Here is a 20,719-nt window from a genome sequence, read left to right as displayed (position 1 = left end):
TATGGATAGCAAGTAATTAACCATAGCTTGAGACATAAAATATCAATGGTAAACATGTGAAATTGTTAGTTTTTAAACTGGGAAATATTTATTAGATGGGTTTGATCATTACTGTAAATGGTGCTTTTTTTACACAAGGTCTATTCTGTTGCCTAATTGGTACTTTGGCACTGTCTTTATCTCATATGCTTTTGAAGTAAACCACATTTGCCACTTACATTTTCTACTTTCCTGAAAATAAATACAAACAGATATATAGAAATAAGATTAAAAAGTTCAAATATATGGTCACATCACTTAAAAAAAAACAGAACAACAATTAAGTCCCTCACATTTGAAACTTATACTTCCTTAAAGTTTTTCAAACAGTCAGAAAAGCTACAAACAATATCACAACTCCACATGCCAAACTAGATTCGCCATATAAGACAGTTGATGCCTATTTCATATTTGGTCCAAGCATACTCCATATAGGACCCGCTGGCCAGTAGAGAGGAGACTGCATCAGCCTAGGCTGATTGGACTCTTGTATGAAGATGGAATAACAGTGTGCTAAACTACCATATTGTCCAATCTACAGAATTTGGCAACATCTCCCAAAATGCAGAAAACAAGAAGGTAGCAAAAAATGGCCAGAGCTGAATTACTGCGAGTAGGTTATTTATACAGAGTGACGGCCAGCAGATCTTCGGCACAACACTCACAACTGAGAGCTTAGCAGCACAATTATTTAAATCACTTTGCTTCAAGATTTGTGTAGAATCTGGGGTTACAAATTTTTCCTCCCCTCCTTTCTCGTCTCTGCTCTCCTGAAGGAGTACAGTTCCATAAGCACTCTGCAGAACCTCACCCTAATGGCCGTTGCTCTCAAGTGAGCTATAGCAGTGAACATTGGCAGGCTATTTATAGTGCTGTTAATTCTGATTCTAAGGTTAATAAACAAATTTTAGTTCATGACCCCGTTGTCTGACTTTTTTGATAACTGGCACGGGTTAATTCATTCACTCAGTACCATGCACATTCTGATGGGAGGTTAGTTGTGCAAATGCCAAAGTGGTTGATATAAGAGAGTTCGACCAGCCAAATTTAAGCATCATTAACTCCTAGGCATAAATAGGGTGGTAGACCGCAGATGGTTCCTTGATAAGAAGTTAAGGTAAAGAGTTAAGGACATGTCAGGTGCCATTGATGAATATTCTTGTCATGGTATTGATCCCAGTGTTCTTACAGTAATGCCGTACAGGGTTATCTGGAGGTTGAGTGGAAATTATCCCAGCCCCCAACAACAAGGCTATTGCTCCAGATCCTACCATTGAGACAGACTAGCTGGTCCACCATTAATAGCACCACGGAGTACTGTGGAGCTGCCTGGCTCAGATATCTGATAAGTGAATTTGTCAGAGGCTGGCCTCAGTTCTAATCTTCCCCCACCAGGAATGCCATCTCAGAGCCAACTTGACCACAAAGAAAAGTCACTTGCCTCCCTATCTCAAAAGAGCATCTGGAACTTAGGAGGAACGAGAGAGAAAAGTTCAAAACAGCACTGATAATGTTAGTATGAAATAAATTGAGATAAGAAAGGTTGCGATGGAAGGTGAGGATTGCTTACTGGATCATACTTTTTTCTTGCATCCTATCTGGGAGTATGGGAAAGATGCTAAGAAGGCCTATTCAGATACAGGAATTGATATTGGGCTTTTTAAGCTAATTTTATATTGGCACTGTTTTACTTTGCCCCTAGCTCCTGTCATTTACACTAAACTATCAAATCTGATTCTCTCAGCCAGGCAGCAGAATCGCAGACATGTGGAAAAATGGGTCTACAATTCGGTTGCCGGGATTAGACAGCGAGATTTAGTGTGAACTTGAGATGCCAGCTCATAGATGCCAGTTCCCTGGCACTCAAACTGGAACAGTGGCAGTACAAAAATGAATATAGAGCTTAGAGCAGTTGAGGAAAATAAACGTTTATCATAAAAAGGGGAAACCGAGCTACCGTGTGTATGCTGCAGCAGGTGTGGAGTTATGCAAGTTAAATGCGAGTTAAAACGAGATAATGAGGACAAAATGTTGATAGTTGAAGGAGTAAAGGTAAAGTTACCAAAGGTAAGAGGTGACAGGAACATTTGAACAGGAGTCGGTCATTCATATGCTTCCTCCCCCCAGCTCATCACTGGTGGCCATGCCTTTAGTTGCTGAGCCCTCATGCTCAAAAATTCCTTTTTAAGTGCCACCACAGCCCACCCCCCTCCAAAAAACCCCCACACAGAATCAAGATTAAAGGATTTAACAATAGCATCCAAACTAGTAAAGGAGAAAAAAAGCCATAGAAACCAGACATTGCTGCCACATACATTGCTCTGAATATTCTGCAGTCACAAACTCTGCAAACCAACTAAAGCTAACCCCCCCTTTTCCAAGGCCTACTGTTGTACTACAGAAACTTGGGGGGGGGGGGGAGGAAATCAAGTACCCAGAGATCACAAGTGAAGAAATCAAAAAGACTATGCACTAGTTACCAAAAGACAGCAAAGTAAATTAAAGGCCTATAAAACTTGCATCTTTGTTTCAATTTACCTTCGCTTTTTCAGTTACTTGGTCTGTCTATGCTTCTCCGAGCTCATTTCTTTCTCCTCTTGTTTGGCTACACATAGTTTTCTTTGCATTTCTTGGCGTTTACTCCTTCATTTACCCTATGCTTTCTCACCTGGATATGTTCCCACTGTGATCCTCCCATCCTCCTGTGAACCAAAACTAATGCCCTTCAATTTGGTACAAAGTCCATATCCTAAGACATATTCACATTCCACCATAGAATTTAAGTTCACTCGCAGGCTGTAGAAATGATTACATGCACAAAGACACATAGGAATAAATCTAGCTGTAAATCAATATCATATAGACCTTGGTGTGACATTATGCAATTTTTGATTAGATGTTGCATAACAGTAGGGCAAGTGTAGCATCTGTTTATATAAAACACACATACACAAGACACTGAGTTAGTAAATACAAGTTTGGATTATGTGGTAAGAGTCACAAAGTCATTTTATCACTTGCCAGGTTGGGAGTCAAGAGTACAGTGAGTGCCAATATATTCCCATGCTATTGCACCAACTCTTGCTCTCTCCTGTCAGTTCCCACTCAGCATGAAACTCCGGAGACAGGCACAGTGCCATCAGAGCTACAACAAAGTAAATCCAGCAAGTCTGTACATGTCATGTACAAAATAAGGAAAAACTATTTCAAAGCTGCAACAGATCTGAATATTTAAATGATCTTCATGAACCGCTGAAGCTCAGCTCTTGCCATTTATGATGCCATCAGTATAGTAGGTTTATATATTTAGTGTCATGACCTTGTCCCCTATAACATTGCAAAGTGTGCTGTCATATATATAATGTATATATATATACATATAGATAAAAATTCTACTCAAACCCGATAGAAACAGTCACAGACTGTCATCCATCAAAGTATGCAAACCCCTGTGCTGTACTGTAAAAAACATAATGGCCTAGAATTTGTGGTCAGCGGTGAAGCAAAGGCCTTCACCACTGGCCCTGAAGAAAGCTCCGCACAAGGATCTCGCAATCGCGGTGTCGAGAGCGTTTTACGAATTTCATTTCAAATCAATGGCATATAGTGGGGATCCCTGAGTGCGAGCTGCAGTGATGGCACTAAGCTGTCTAAACAGCCAATCAAAATGCAGAATTCTCACAGACAGTGAACAAGGAAGTGAGTAAGCTCTTAAAATTCTAACTTAAAAAAAATGTTAAATAGTGAAAAACAAAGATTGGTGCTCTCGCGTGGGGAAAAGGCAAACCTGAAATAATGAACAAAATGTACATTTTTTTTTAAATAAAAAGTTTCTTAAACATTTTAATTTTTTATTAAAATGGGATAAATTTCACACTGCACAAAATTTAAATTATTTTTTCAGGCCCATAACCTTTGTTTAGCAGTCAATATGCTGTTAAAACCCCAGTTACACCTAATCCTGCTGGGTCTAACTTTTAGTGGGGAATTTAACAGCGCACTTATTGCTGTAGAGCCGCAGTTATCGGCGGTTTCCCCGATTTGGGTGATTACACAGGTTGCTGGCTCTGTGGGGCCGGATGTGGGGGGGCGGTGTCTCAGCGCAACCAGTGTCAGAACTGTCAATGGCAGACGCAACCTCTGGATTTCCACCTCGCATGATCCCAAAGTTGAAGTCAGTTTTATAGGCGGAATGACGGTGAACACTGCCAGTTTAGAACACAATATCTTCTGATGTGATTAGCCTCTAGTTAAGGCTATCTTTGTGACAGTCTTGTCATGTGAGAGTCTACAGACTCCAGCTCGCTAGCTTATAGTTTGAGCCAATTTAGCTTTTTAAAGAAAATATTGACTGTCAGTGTTTCTGTCCGTTGTGCCAAAAGTTTTATATTAGTCAACAAGGCCAATGTAGCCAGAAACACAAGTGCAACATAACCTATAATAAGCTATTATACAATGTTAACTTATTCAGTTCAGAATTTTACATTTTAGTGTCATATTTTTAATTGGCAAAAAGGCTGTCTTAGGCAGCAATTCACAGAAAAATCTAAATCATCTGTTTTTTTGCTGATTCAATGCCTCTGGTTGTTAATTAGCAAACTGGGGCCACCAAAATATATTTAGTAGTGAATCTAAACTAACCCACAAACATTTACCAATTACAATCAAATACTATACCCTGTAAAATATATTTATATTTCAACTGAACTTTCTCCTTTTTAAAAAAAAGTGAGTTTCCAAAAAAGTCTTATTTAACATATGCCTGAGATTTGAATAATGTTTTGGTAAGTTTAAGCATGTTACCATATCTGTACAGTATTTTAAAATACTTTATCCCCATGTAGCATCTTGAATAAGACTCTTCCTGAAAAGGTTTTACACTTTAATCATCTTATTTTCTCCAAATTAACACAGAGAAAACAGATTTTCAAAAGATAAATGAAATTTAATACATGTTAAGGAACAAATTGGCAGAATTCATAGACTAGGTAGAAACTTATTCAAACTTCTGAGAATTTCAATTAGAGTTCTGAATTATATGATTTGAAGTGAAGTTTTAACTGCTGGACAATTTGTTATGAATAACAATATCTGAATTCCTTCGCCTATATAAAAAAATATATTTCTTGACCCCCCTCTCTGGTTACTTGCTGGCTATAAACATTCCTTGTGGATAGTTTCAGAGGGGGGAGGGAGAAGGGGGAGGCCATGGAATGATTTAAACACAAGGACGCAAGTTATAAATTTGAGGCATTGGAAGAAACGAGTCAATGTATGTCAACGAGGATGGGTTGATGAGTGAGTGGGATTTGTTATAGGTTAGTATATGAGCAGAATTATAGAACAGCTGGAGTTTATGTAACATGGAAAATAGAAAACCAGCCAAGAGATTATTGGAATAATCAAGTCTGGAGGTGAAAAGGTCCAAATGAGGGTTTCAATGGCAGATGGCTGAGATAGGGGAAGAGGCGTGATGCTATGGAGGTGTAAGTAGATAGTCTTTGTGATGAAGAGGATATGAAGTTGGAAATTCAGCTCAGGGTTGAACAGGACACCAAGGTTGTAAACAGCCTGGTTCAGCCTGAGACAGTGATAAGGGAGATGGCTTGAGTCATTAATGAGAGTATGGAGTTTTGGGCTGTCGGTCTTCCAAGACTAGAAGTTGGACAAGCAAATAGAAACATTGGGCCCAAGTTTCCACATGATTCGCGCCTGATTTTTAGGAGCAACTGGTGGAGAACGGACTATTTTAGAAATCGCAATTCTCCACATTTTTTTTTCTGCAGTTCTAGTCAGGTAGAACAGTTCTAGTTTAGAACAGAATTTTTTCTTCAAAAGGGGGCGTGTCCGGCCACTGACGCATGATTTGAAAGTTTCCACAGTGAAAATGTACTCCAAACTAAAGTAGAATGGAGCCAGTGAAGATTTTTGTAGAACTGAAAAAACCTGTTCTACACATTAAAAAATCAGGTGCAGGTTACAAATTAGGCGTCCAGAACGAGGTGGGAGGGGAAGGGAACTCATTAAATTTGACAATAAATCCTTATTTATACTTTTACAAATAAATCCAACCTGAATAAACATTTATAAGCCACGAAAAGATTAAATAAACCATCTTCCTACCTGTGTGAAAGTGCTTCAGCCAAGGAGAATTCTGCAGACGTTCGTGCCGCTGAGCGGGAGGGGGAGAGAGAGAGGGGGGGGGGGAGGGAGGGAGAGAGAGAGGGGGGGGGAAGAGAGAGAGGGGGGGGGGAGGGAGGGAGAGAGAGAGAGGGGAGGGAGGGAGAGAGAGAGGGGAGGGAGGGAGAGAGAGGGGAGGGAGGGAGAGAGAGAGAGGGGAGGGAGAGAGAGGGGAGGGAGGGAGAGGGAGGGAGGAAGAGAGGGGGGGGGCGTCGGGTCGGGGAACAGGAGCGTGGGTCGGGTCAGTGGGGGGGGGGGGAGCGGGTGTCGGGTCTCGGGGGGAGCGGGTGTCGGGTCGTCGGGGGAGGGGGGGGGGAGCGGGTGTCGGGTCGGGGTTGGGGGGGAGCGAGTGTCGGGTCTGGTCAGGCGGGGAGCAGAAGCTGGCCGTGGGAGGAGCCCCAGTAAGGCCAGGGCTAGGGGCTGCGTGCTTCGGGCCCCTCCCACACAGTTCGGCGCCTGGAGCTACTGCACTTGCGTGCCGACTGTAGCGCGCATGTGCAGAGGTCCCGGCACTTTTTCAGCGCCGGGACCTGGCTCCGCCCCCCCACAGCTCGTGCTGACTGCGCCAAGGGCCAGAGGACCTATAAGTGGGTGCAGACTACCGAGGATTTTTTTAGGCGCCGTTTTAGGCACGAAAAACGGGCGCCCAACTCGGAGGGGCGCCCGTTTTTTTTCTTGTGGAAACTTGGGCCCATAGAAACATAGAAAATAGGTGCAGGAGTAGGCCATTCGGCCCTTCTAGCCTGCACCGCCATTCAATGAGTTCATGGCTGAACATGCAACTTCAGTACCCCATTCCTGCTTTCTCGTCATACCCCTTGATCCCCCTAGTAGTAAGGACTACATCTAACTCTTTTTTGAATATATTTAGTGAATTGGCCTCAACAACTTTCTGTGGTAGAGAATTCCACAGGTTCACCACTCTCTGGGTGAAGAAGTTTCTCCTCATCTCGGTCCTAAATGGCTTACCCCTTATCCTTAGACTGTGACCCCTAGTTCTGGACTTCCCCAACATTGGGAACATTCTTCCTGCATCTAACCTGTCTAAACCCGTCAGAATTTTAAATGTTTCTATGAGATCCCCTCTCATTCTTCTGAACTCCAGTGAATACAAGCCCAGTTGATCCAGTCTTTCTTGATATGTCAGTCCCGCCATCCCGCGAATCAGTCTGGTGAACCTTCGCTGCACTCCCTCAATAGCAAGAACGTCCTTCCTCAAGTTAGGAGACCAAATCTGTACACAATACTCCAGGTGTGGCCTCACCAAGGCCCTGTACAACTGTAGTAACACCTCCCTGCCCCTGTACTCAAATCCCCTCGCTATGAAGGCCAACATGCCATTTGCTTTCTTAACCGCCTGCTGTACCTGCATGCCAACCTTCAATGACTGATGTACCATGACACCCAGGTCTCGTTGCACCTCCCTTTTTCCTAATCTGTCACCATTCAGATAATAATCTGTCTTTCTGTTTTTACCACCAAAGTGGATAACCTTACATTTATCCACATTATACTTCATCTGCCATACATTTGCCCACTCACCTAACCTATCCAAGTCACTCTGCAGCCTCATAGCATCCTCCTCGCAGCTCACATTGCCACCCAACTTAGTGTCATCCGCAAATTTGGAGATACTACACTAGAGGTAGTGAAAGGATTGAGAGAGGTATTGGAGAGGTAGAAACTGGGTGTCATCACTGTACATGTGGAAGCTAACTGCAGATATAGATGATGTTGCCAAGAGGCAGCACATAACTGAGGAAAAGAGGTGAATCCTTGAGATGATGGGAATAGAAGCCCTTGTTTTACTTTTTTAAAGAAAGTGATGATGACAGTGGTTTTCAAAGGGAGGGGATCAGTGCCTGAGGTGAGGAAACCATTTGCAAGGACTGAAGAGCAGAGATGTTAGGAGAATTTTTAATGCAGAAAGTTGTTAGAACATGAAATCAATGATGAAAGTAGAATCCACAATAGCCTTTAAAAGCTAAGTGGCTAAATATTAAGAAAAATGTAAGTGAATGGGAAAAGGGCAAGAGAATGAGATGGAGTGAACAGTATTGCTGTTATGTCAAATTTTGTTTGATACAGCTCTGTGAAGCACCTTGGGACATTTTACTGTGTTAAAGGCGCTATATAAATGCACATTGTTGTTATGTTACTGAGTAGCATATATTGCCCCATTTATAGTACTGCCAGCTTTACTATTCTAAAAATATCTTGGATACTTCAGGAGAATTAGGTCAAATCATTAACATTTTAGATACATACAGTTTGAGGAAAGTGGGATGGCATTTAATAATTTACGGAGGCTAACAGCAACTGCCGTAAATAACTGAAAAACACTATAATTTAACTTTGTAGCTCAAATTCATATGAGCTTGATTTGTCAGCATTTAACACTGAGAAAAATAGGAGTGTACTGGACAGCGATGGGAGGGGGCGGGGGGGCCTGTCCCATATAGGATGAACTACATTTACTGGAAATAGCACAACTACAGCATAAACAGGATATACCATTCTCATTGGAAGGAAAGGGAAGGAAAGGTTAGAAAATAGGACCAGAATTACAGTTTCTAAAAATCAAGAGCGTAATTTCAGGAACATAAGAACATAAGAATTAGGAACAGGAGTAGGCCATCTAGCCCCTCGAGCCTGCTCCGCCATTCAACAAGATCATGGCTGATCTGGCCGTGGACTCAGCTCCACTTACCCGCCCTCTCCCCATAACCCTTAATTCCCTTATTGGTTAAAAATCTATCTATCTGTGATTTGAATACATTCAATGAGCTAGCCTCAACTACTTCCTTGGGCAGAGAATTTAACAGATTCACAACCCTCTGGGAGAAGAAATTCCTTCTCAACTCGGTTTTAAATTGGCTCCCTCGTATTTTGAGGCTGTGCCCCCTAGATCTAGTTTCCCCGACCAGTGGAAACAACCTCTCTGCCTCTATCTTGTCTATCCCTTTCATTATTTTTAAATGTTTCTATAAGATCACCCCTCATCCTTCTGAACTCCAACGAGTAAAGACCCAGTCTACTCAATCTATCACCATAAGGTAACCCCCTCATCTCTGGAATCAGCCTAATGAATCGTCTCTGTACCCCATCCAAAGCTAGTATATCCTTCCTTAAGTAAGGTGACCAAAACTGCACGCAGTACTCCAGGTGCGGCCTCACCAACACCCTGTACAGTTGCAGCAGGACCTCCCGGCTTTTGTACTCCATCCCTCTCGCAATGAAGGCCAACATTCCATTCGCCTTCCTGATTAACTGCTGCACCTGCAAACTAACTTTTTGGGAGTCATGCACAAGGGCCAATTGTGGAGCAGTGGAGGCGTGTCCTGCACAGTTGGAGCTGAGCTGCAGTGAGAAGAGGAGCTACCAACTTTTGCTCCTGCCTTTGAAGGCCTGGAGAGCCCTGAGAACAACCCAGGAAGAGAAGGAAGGAAGGGGCTTCACCACCAACTTTCACCCGGAGGGAGAGGAGGGAAGCAGAAAACTTTGACCACTTTAACATTCTACAAAGAGTTGGAGAGAGGGGGAAAGACCAACAACAAACATCCAGTGTGGAAGGAGGGAGACTCTACCATTTCGACAGGTGAGTGTATTGGTGCAGTCCCCAATAGACTTTGTTGTATCGGTGGGGGGAGGAAAGAAGACCACTGAGGGCCGGAACATCGCGGGGGGTGTGTGTGTGTGTGGAAGTGTGTGTGGGGGTCTTGCCTACAGCTAGGCCCCACACACAATTGAACCCCCCCCCATTGCCTAGCCTGGGATAGCTGGAGCTACCAGGCTGAAGATTTCCTTTAACCGCCTATTTTAACATCGTTAGGAGTGTGTGCCTGGTGGCTCTAGCTGCCCCAGGTGAAGACATCTTCTCCCCTCACCCGAAGACCACCCCAAAGACTATTTTGTGTTTTGCCATCTGGGGATTGCACCCACCCACAGCTGCGAGGGGAGACCTGCCCTCGCAGCCTCCCTCTTTCCCGCACCCCCCTTTCTCTATCTCTCTCTCTCTGTCTCTCCCCTCTCTCTCTGAGACCCCTTCTTCCTAATTTAAAAAAAAACAAACAAAAAAACAACTGAGCAGAGGGAGCAAGGCCCCTCCCCAATTGCCAACCAGGGGAAAGGTGTGCCTCGTTAAGAGCTCCTCTGCTCAGTCTATATACGAGGCCAATCAAGACCATTAAGGCCTGTGACTTTGGGGTGGGTGCAGCCCTTAAAAGGACCCCGTGATGGCGACCCCATCCACGCCGGTGGCAGGGCCAGCGAAGACATATGCGCAGGTGGCAACCGCTTCCACGGCACCTCCTGCGCCACCCGCTGCCCTGCCACCTTTTCAACTAATAACGAAGAAACACGGGGTCAAGAGCTACACTCACCCCACTATGAGCATCGAGGAGTGCGTGCGGGCGATGGCTGGGGTAGTCGGCCCCTCGGCCATTGTCGCAGCCTCCAAGATGTCTGGGAAGGCAGTGTTCTTCCTGGGGTCGGAGCGGGCGGTGTCCCTGGTCCTCGAAAAGGGGCTCACGGTGGGCGGGACGTTCCTGCCGGTGGACCCTCTCGAGGCCACCGCGCAGAGGGTCATCGTGTCAAACGTCCCGCCCTTTGTTCCCGCTGAGCTCCTCCTCCCTCACCTACACCAACTGGGGGAGGTAAGGTCGGGGATCAACCCCATACCGCTCGGCCTCAGGGAGAACAGCCTGCGCCACGTGTTCTCCTTCCGCCGCCAGCTCTTTGTTCGGCTGGCGCGGGAGGACACGACGGAAGGGCACTTTAATGTGGTGCACGAGGGGACTGCCTACCGCGTCTTCTGGACGTCGGACGGCGTGCGGTGCCATGCCTGTAGGGAGGTGGGGCATGTTCGTAAGAACTGCCCCGCCTCCAAGGCCGCCAAACCACCGAAGGCGGCCAAGGCTGGCGCCGCCGCCACCCCTCCCCCTAGTTGCGTCCGCGTGCCGGGAGCCATAGGTGCGCGGGCATCGTCGGGGGCCTTTGTTTTCACGGCCTCCGGCAGGGGGGAGGGAGAGCGTCCGACCGGAAAGGCGGCGCGGAACAAGGCGAAACATCTAGAGGCGGGTCCCCTCAGTGCGCCAGAAAGATTGACCACCGCGCTCAGCCCAACCCAGTCACCGGCGAGCGCGGGGTGCCCTGAGCCCGTGCCCGAGCCCTTGACCAATACCGCAGAGGGGCTCGGGCGAGGGCAAGAAAAGGAAAAGGGGGGGGCGGAGCGGGGGGCGGAGCGGGAGGCCTCGGCAGACATGGAGGTCTCCCTGCCTCAGCGCACCCCCAGCAACAAAAGGAGGCGCCGCTCCGTTGAGGGGGAGAGGGAACAACATCCCTCCGCAGAGGAGTCGGTGCCCGCCGCGTGTCCCGCGTCCCCCACCAGCGCCCCCAAGCAGCGCCGTAGGCAGGAGGAGTCTGTCCCCGGGGAGGGTGAGACAGTCGAGGCTGCCCAGCCTCTGCCTCCCGGGGATGGCGTGGAAGATCTGCCTGTCGTGGGGGGCGTGGGGATCGCGGAGGAATGCATTGCCACCGGGCCGGGCGTCCCGGGGACTGAGGCGGGCGGGGCCGAAAAGGCCGAACCTGAGCCCGCCCAGCCAATACCCAACTTCCCCCGGGATTTGCTCGACCCGGCAGAAACCAAAATGAAAATTCTTAATGAAACTGTACATGCTGGGCCAGGGGGTGGCAGCGGGGAGGGGGAGGAACACCCACCCTCGCCCCTTACTTTGGAGCTGGAGCACTTGGGGAGCCTGGGGATTTCCTATGGCCGGGTCTCTCCTTGTTCTCCGGTTCCTGGGGCGGAGGGGGAACCCCTTCCGCTGTCGTTTCCCGACCCAGCACCATTTTTAAATGAGCCCAGTGGGGACTCCTCTGCCGACGATCCTGGGGGTGGGATCGGGGCAGAGCCAGGGCCGGTTGGAGCGGCCGGGTCATTTGCCGTACCTTGTGCGGTCGATGGGCCGGCTGCTGGCGGCCACCTCCCGGAGGAGGACGGGGACTCGGTGGGGGACGCGGGAGAAGAACTAGAGACCACCGCCAGGGAGGCGGTGGATCTGCTCGCGGCCGCCGCTGAGGCCCTCCTCATTCCTGCAAAGGAACTCCGGGACTTTTTGGCCCAGAGCCGGGGTCGCTGCGACCAAACCCGACTGGCCCTGGAAAAATGGTCCGAGCCGGAGCTGATCAAGGGGTCCGTCCGCGCCGCCGCTAAAACCTTGGCCGCGGGCGGGCCTTTGACAAAGGAGCAACATCTTGAGCTGCGCGAGCTCGAGGGACTCCTCGCTGGGCTGCGGAGAGAGCGGAGTTCAACAAAAGACTCCACTCCCTCCCCCACAATAGGTTAAGGTAGAGGTTGCACTATGCTTTTGCCATGAAGATAACCATAGCCAGCCTCAACATCAACGGTGGCAGAGGGGTACGCCGTAGATTTGACAATTTTTCGCTCCTGCGGGAGGGGAAATATGCGGTGTGCTTCCTGCAAGAAACCCACACCGTTCCGGGAGACGAAGCCACGTGGCTCCTGGAATGGCAAGGAGAGGTCCGCATGAGCCACCTCACCGCCATTTCTAGTGGGGTGGCCATCTTGCTGGGCCCGCATTTTCAGCCGGAGATCTTGGGGGTCGAGGAGCCCGTGCCAGGCCGCTTGCTGCACGTAACGGTTCGCCTGGGGGACGTGCCGCTCCATCTCGTGAACGTGTACGCCCCTCAGCCCGGCCCGCAGCAAACGCGCTTCTTTGAAGAGGTGTCCGCTCTTCTTGGCTCCGTCGACGTCGGCGACTGCATTGTCCTCGGGGGGGATTTTAACTGCACCCTCGAGGCGAGGGACCGCTCCGGTGCCCCGCAGTGCATGACGGCGATGGAGAAGTTGAGGGACCTGGTCGGGTCCTTCGACTTGGTGGACGTCTGGCGAAATCTCCACCCCGACTCCAGCGCCTTTACTTGGGTGAGGCCTGGAGGAGGATGGTCCAGAGTCGACCGCCTTTACGTGTCTCGGGCGTATGTTTCCTGCGTCCCGGCGGCCTCCATGCGGCCGGTGCCGTGTTCGGACCACCACCTGGTGTGGGCGGAGCTCGCTTCGCTCCGCGCGAGGACGGGGTCCGCGTACTGGCACTTTAACAACTGGCTGCTGGAGGACGTGCGGTTCCAGGACTCGTTCAGTCGGACCAGAATCGACGGGAGAAGGAAGCAGGGGGGCTTCCCCTCCTTGAGGCTATGGTGGGACGTGGGCAAGGCTCACGTCCGCGTCTTCTGTCAAGAGTATGCGAGGGGGTCGACCAAGGGCGGGCGGCCAGAGTCGGGCGCCTAGAAAAAGAGGTGCTCGACCTGGAAACCCATCTCGGTCAAGTCGTCCAGGACCCGGCCCTGCGGACGGTGTACGAAGCGAAGAAGGCTGCGCTGAAGGACCTGCAGCTCGTCGGGTCCCGAGGCGCGTTCGTGAGGTCGCGGATCCGGTTCCTGCGGGATCTGGACCGCGGCTCCCCCTTCTTCTACTCGCTGGAAAAAAGGCAGAGTGTCCGTAAGCAGCTCTTGACGCTGCTGGCCGACGACGGCTCTCTCGTCTCGGATCCGGAGGGCGTCAACAACAGGGCCCGTGAATATTACGGGGCTCTGTTCTCTCCGGATCCGTCCAGCGAGGAAGTGCGTAGAGTTTTGTGGGAGGACCTGCCGAAGGTCAGCCCGGAGGGCGGCGAAAATTTGGAAGCTCCGCTAAGCCTGGCGGAGCTGACCGGTGCCCTCGACCGGCTCTCGAGGGGAAAATCCCTGGGGCTGGACGGGCTGACCGTGGAGTTCCACAGGGCGTTCTGGGACGTCCTGGGGGGCGACTACGCGCGGGTCCTCGGGGAAAGTCTGGCGACCGGGGAGATGCCCCTCTCTTGGCGCAGAGCAGTCATCGTCCTGCTGCCTAAGAAGGGCGATCTCCGCCTCCTTAAGAACTGGCGCCCGGTCTCCCTCCTCAGCATGGACTACAAAATCTTCGCCAGGGCGATGTCTGCTCGCCTTGGTGCCGTGCTGGACCACATGATCCACCCCGACCAGTCCTACACGGTCCCGGGCCGGACAATCCACGACAACATCCATCTGGTCCGGGACCTCATCCATTGTTCCCAGGAGGCTGGTCTGTCGGTCGCCTTCCTATCCCTCGACCAAGAGAAGGCGTTCGACAGGGTGGATCACGACTATCTGCTCGGAACTCTGCGCGCTTTCGGGTTCGGGACGCATTTCGTCGCCCGGATCCTACTTTTGTACGCCGCCGCGGAGTGTCTGATTAAGGTTAACGGGTCCTTGACGGCGCCCCTTCGCTTTAGGAGAGGGGTGCGCCAGGGATGTCCCATGTCCGGCCAGTTATACGCCGTTTGCTTGGAGCCTTTCCTGCGCCTCTTGCGGACGAGGTTGATGGGACTGGCTCTGCAAGGGCCGGGCGTGGAGGTCGTCCTCTCGGCTTACGCCGATGACGTGCTCCTCGCAGTAGAGGATCCCGCTGACCTGCGGAGGATGCGTGAGTGCCAGGAGATTTACTCGGCCGCATCCTCCGCCAGAATCAACTGGGAGAAATGTTCCGGACTCCTGGTGGGTCAGTGGCGGGTGGACTCCCTGCCGAAGGAGCTCAGGCCTTTTGCCTGGAGCACGACCCATCTCCTCTATCTGGGAGTCTACCTTAGCCCCGACGAGGGAGCCTGGCCGGCGAACTGGCAGGAGCTGGAGGCCAAGGTCGCCGCTCGCCGGACAGGACTGCTCCGAGTGCTGTCCTACAGGGGTCGAGCGCTAGTCATAAACCAGCTGGTGGCCGCAATGTTGTGGTACCGGCTGGTCACTTTGACCCCTCCCCCTGCGTTTGTCGCCAAGATACAGAAGAAGCTGGTGGACTTCTTCTGGAACAACAGGAAGCATTGGGTCTCTGCTGCGGTCTTGAGTCTCCCGCTTGAGGAGGGCGGTCAGTCGTTGGTGTGCGTCAGCGCCCAGCTCTCGACTTTCCGTCTTCAGACCCTGCAGAGATACCTTTACGTCGAGCCCCCTCCTAGGTGGTGTGCTCTGGCGACGTATTTCTTCCGCCAGCAGCGCGACCTCAATTACGACACGCAGCTCCTGTTTGTGAACTTGAGGGGTGTCAGGACCGCCCTCCGGGAGCTGCCTGTCTGGAACAAAGTCTCCACCAAGCGCAGCTCTCCGCCGGCTGGAGTGGCGGCCGTCCTGCAGGAGCCGCTGCTCGGGAATCCGTACCTCCACGACCGAGGTTTTATGTGGCGGTCGGAAGAGAGGGCTGTGGCTGGTGAGGTGACCAGGGTCAGGGACCTGCTCGATGGCGGAGGAGCGGACTGGATGGCGCCAGACACGCTGGCGCGGCGCCTAAATTCTGCCAACATCCGCCACGCGGCCGATGCCATCGAGTCGCTAAAAACATCTCTGGGCCCTGACTCCGTTAGGTGCATCGAGGAGGCTCAAGCACGTGGGGAGATCCCGCCCGAACTGACCCCCGTCCGGACGGAATTCCTCATTGGCGCCAAACCCCGGAACCTCCCTCGGGGGCCGGCGCCTCACAACTTGAGCCGCCTCGGGGAAATCCCCTCCGTGCCCTTCAGTTCCGCGCGGAGGGGTTTCCTGTACGGGCTGCTCCTGCACAGTCTCAACTTTGCCATCCTCGCCTGCCGTCCGGACACGCCATGGCGTACCATCCTGCCGTCTGGAGGAGGCGGGGGTCCCCGATGGAGGGCACTCTACGCAGGGGTCCTCCCACTATTTGTCGGGGACTTGGCCTGGAGGGTGGTGCATGGAGCAGTGCCGTGCAATAAATTTTTAAGCCGGTTCACGGACTCCCAGGCCGCCTGCAATTTCTGCGGTCTGGAGGAGTCCGTGTTCCATGTTTTTATTGAATGCACGAGGTTGCAGCCCCTGTTCCATTATATGAAGGGGCTGCCCCTGAAATTCTGGCTGCACTTCAGTCCCACTCTCCTGATCTTTGGGCACCCTGTGCGGAGGGGAGCGGGTAGGTCCGAAGGCCTCCTCGTAGGACTGCTCCTGGGCACGGCCAAGGGTGCCATCAGCCAGTCCAGGCAGCGGGCGGTTGAGGGGGTCGTTCAACCTGACTGCCTGCCTCTCTTCCGCTCTTACATCCGATCCAGGGTGTCCTTGGAGATGGAGCACGCGGTGTCCACCGGTACGCTCGCGGCCTTCCGCGAGTGGTGGGCACCGGAGGGACTGGAGTGCATCATCACGCCCGGCAACCAAATTTTAATTTGATTTTACGTTTTAAAGTTTAATTTGTTTTAATTGCCGGTGCTTTTAGTGTCCCCCTCCCCTTTTGTAGGGGGCACTGGAAAAATTTGATTTTAGCGCCCAAAAAAAAACCAAAAAAAAAAAGGGCCTTGTAAATGTCTGCTGTGTCATCCAGGGCGGGTGGCACGGTTTAATGTGTTTTGTTTTGCAGGTAGACTCAAAAAGAGTTTCATGCACAAGGACCCCCAGGTCCCTCTGCACCGCAGCATGTTGTAATTTCTCCCCATTCAAATAATATTCCCTTTTACTGTGTTTTTTTCCAAGGTGGATGACCTCACATTTTCCAACATTGTATTTCATCTGCCAAACCTTAGCCCATTCGCTTAACCTATCTAAATCTCTTTGCAGCCTCTCTGTGTCCTCTACACAACCCGCTTTCCCACTAATCTTTGTGTCATCTGCAAATTTTGTTACACTACACTCTGTCCCCTCTTCCAGGTCATCTATGTATATTGTAAACAGTTGTGGTCCCAGCACTGATCCCTGTGGCACACCACTAACCACCGATTTCCAACCTGAAAAGGACCCATTTATCCCGATTCTCTGCTTTCTGTTAGCTAGCCAATTCTCTATCCATGCTAATACATTTCCTCTGACTCCGCATACCTTTATCTTCTGCAGTAACCTTTTGTGTGGCACCTTATCGAATGCCTTTTGGAAATCTAAATACACCACATCCATCGGTACACCTCTATCCTCAAAGAATTCCAGTAAATTAGTTAAACATGATTTCCCCTTCATGAATCCATGTTGTGTCTGCTTGATTGCACTATTCCTATCTAGATGTCCCACTATTTCTTCCTTAATGATAGCTTCAAGCATTTTCCCCACTACAGATGTTAAACTAACCGGCCTATAGTTACCTGCCTTTTGTCTGCCCCCTTTTTTAAACAGAGGCGTTACATTAGCTGCTTTCCAATCCGCTGGTACCTCCCCAGAGTCCTGTGAATTTTGGTAGATTATAATGAATGCATCTGCTATAACTTCTGCCATCTCTTTTAATACCCTGGGATGCATTTCATCAGGACCAGGGGACTTGTCTACCAGCTGGGACTAAATCAAGTATGTTACAAGTGCCAACTTATGCCAACATTTTTTTTCATTGATTATATACTGTTCAATTATTGGTGAGTATGCATACTGTACAATACTACTGTTTGACAAAACTAAGGTTATGAGGTAGGTTAGATGTAAATATGTTGCTGGCTCTCAAAATGTTCAGCTGTGAATTAGCATGAGGAAACATTCGCCCTCCTTTGCATTTTATAAAACAAATGCACTACATCCTTTATTCAAATGCCATTGGTCTGATAATATTCACTACAACACCAATTATATTCCATTTTGCCCTTTTGAATTAAAAAAAAAATTTGAACCATTTACTCTGAACAAAAGTTGAAGCTCAAACAAAATATTCAGAACTTTGAAAATGGTTAGTCTCATGGGTCTGGATAAATTAGATTCCATATCATTAAATATTTAACAGAAATGTGCTGATGTCTGCATACTAAAGTCAGGGGAATGTTATAAAGCACATGAAAGGGTACATTGATTCAAATAACTGAATTTGAATTTACGCACTAAGAGTTATGGGCATTTATTTAACATTTATTTGAAAAATAAGCAAAAATAAACCACACCACACAAATGGCAACACCACTGCCCAATATAACTTGTGTCAGCTAAATACAATGCAGTACATTACTATTGGATAATAAACACTAAAATTAATCTGAATTTAACAAATGACAAATACTATTAATTTTCTATGGTGGCTAAAATGTTGCCAATTAATTTATTTCTGAAGGTACAATAGACACATCGAATGGTGTGATCACAATTTTCAGCATTTTGCAAGTTTTGTGGGATACAATTGCTTTCAAATCATCTTCCTCAGTTTAATGCTTTTATTATGAAAACAGGTTTGCATTGCAGCAACAAAACCATCACATTTATTGCATGAATAACAGTACCTAAATTGCTAAATAATGAGAGCCCGAAAAGGAAACTGGATGCAATCACAATATATATTTGGATTGATCTATGTAGGCATTCTGAGATGAGCAAAACATCTGCTATGCTGACCCACTCACATGAAGTTGGTGCTTTCCTGCTCTCTGGTTATCACACACAGTAATTATACATCATGGTCAATGTCAATCAGCTAGGGACCAATTACATTTTATCCTAATGCCATATGTCAAGTTACAGCAACTTATCCCATGATTCAGAAGAACATAAGAAATAGGAACAGGAGTAGGCCATCCGGCCCCTCGAGCCTGCTCCGCCATTCAATAAGATCATGGCTGATCTGATCTTGGCCTCAACTCCACTTCCCCGCCCGCTCCCCGTAACCCTTGACTCCCCTATAGTTCAAGAATCTGTCTGTCTCAGCCTTGAATACATTAAATGACTCAGCTGCCACAGCTCTCTGGGATAGAGAATTCCAAAGATTCACGACCCTCTTTCTATCCTTCCTTTTTACATTCAGTAAACTCATAACATTATTGATTGCTGACGAATCGAAAATAAGACTGAATTTACTCTACTATTTCTTTAAAAAAACACATGCATTAAGTCTCAACTAAAATGATTTGACTTTCTTTTGGAGGCGGCTGAAGGATTCTCACATCTTAGTCCACATCAATTGCTTTGCGCAAACCTCATTTTGAAACTTTCGCCGGGCGGAAAAAGTGCTGTACCGCCGAGAAAATCGCCGAGAACCCACCAAAAATGATCGGAAAGTTTAGCCCCAAATGTTGTTAATGTCGCTTTGAATTACTCCAGAATTTTCTTCCATAAATGCTAACAAAGTTCCCAATGGACTGCTCATGGAAGGAAATAGCTTCAAAAAAATATCACTATAGCACCTGGAGAGAACATTTAGTAAAATAGAATCTGGCCCATGGATCTATTTTGTGAAGTCAGCCTTTAAATTAAGCAAACTCTTAATATTCACAGCATGCATCAGTAACTTTGACTCCACTCATTTCCTTCAAATTAAAGGTGTTGCTATGGGAACCCGCATGGGTCCTCGCTATGCCTGCCTTTTCATGGGATATGTGGAACATTCTTTGTTCCAGTCCTACTCGGGTTCCCTCCCTCACCTCTTTTTCCGGTACATAGATGACTGTATGGGTGCCGTTTCCTGCTCTCGCCCTGAACTAGAAAATTTCATTCACTTTGCATCCAATTCCCTCACCTTCACATGGTCCATTTCCAACTCTTCCCTTCCCTTCCTCAACTTCTTTATCTCCCGAAATGGAGGCAGTCTATTGACAAACGTTCACTATAAGCCCACTGACTCCCACAGCTAACTGAGCTACACTTCCTCCCACCCCATATCCTGCAAGGACTCCATTCCATTCTCCCAGTTACTCCATCTCTGTCGCATCTGCTCTGACAACGTCATCTCCCACACTAGTGCCTCTGACACGTCTTCCTTTTTCCTCAACCGAGGATTCCCGTCCACCGTGGTTAACACAGCCCTCGACCGTGTCCGTTCTATTTCCCGCACTTCTGCTCTCACTCCTTCCCCTCCCTCCCTCCCAGAACCACAACAGGGTTCCACTTGTCCTCACTTTTCACCCCACCAGCCTCCACGTTCAACGATCATCCTCCGCCATTTTCTCCACCTCCAGCGTGATCCCACCACCAATCATATCTTCACCTCCTCTCCCCTCTCAGCATTCCAAAGGGACCACTCCCTCCGCGACAACCTGGTCCATTCCGCAGTGACCCCCAGTAACCCCTCCCCTTCCCACGGCACCTTCCCGTGCAAGCGCAGGAGATGCAACACCTGCCCTTTTACCTCCTCCCTTCCCAATGTCCAGGACCCCAAACTCTCCTTCCAGGTGAAACAGCGATTTACTTGCACATGCACAGCTTTGAGAATCTGGAGTTCCAGCACCAATATAAGGTATTGGTGAGGCCACACCTGGAATACTGCGTGCAGTTTTGGTTTCCATATTTACGAAAGGATATACTTGCTTTGGAGGCAGTTCAGAGAAGGTTCACTAGGTTGATTCCGGGGATGAGGGGTTGACTTATGAGGATAGGTTGAGTAGGTTTGGCCTCTACTCATTGGAATTCAGAAGAATGAGAGGTGATCTTATCGAAACGTATAAGATTATGAGGGAGCTTGACAAGGTGGATGCAGAGAGGATGTTTCCACTAATGGGGGAAACTAGAACTAGAGGGCATGATCTTAGAATAAGGGGTCGCC

The 20,719-nt window shown here is 48.9% G+C and overlaps 1 protein-coding gene across 2 annotated transcripts in view; it reads right to left on the bottom strand.

Moving 5' to 3' along the window:
• Positions 1-20,719, bottom strand: part of rhoj (ras homolog family member J) — a 73,703-nt gene that overhangs the window by 40,510 nt on the left and 12,474 nt on the right. The gene's annotated exons all lie outside the window — the stretch shown is intronic.

This window comes from Pristiophorus japonicus, chromosome 4 (genome assembly GCF_044704955.1).
Source record: "Pristiophorus japonicus isolate sPriJap1 chromosome 4, sPriJap1.hap1, whole genome shotgun sequence".
Classification (NCBI taxonomy): Eukaryota; Metazoa; Chordata; class Chondrichthyes; family Pristiophoridae; genus Pristiophorus; species Pristiophorus japonicus.
This window is presented reverse-complemented; position numbering and strand designations above follow the sequence as displayed.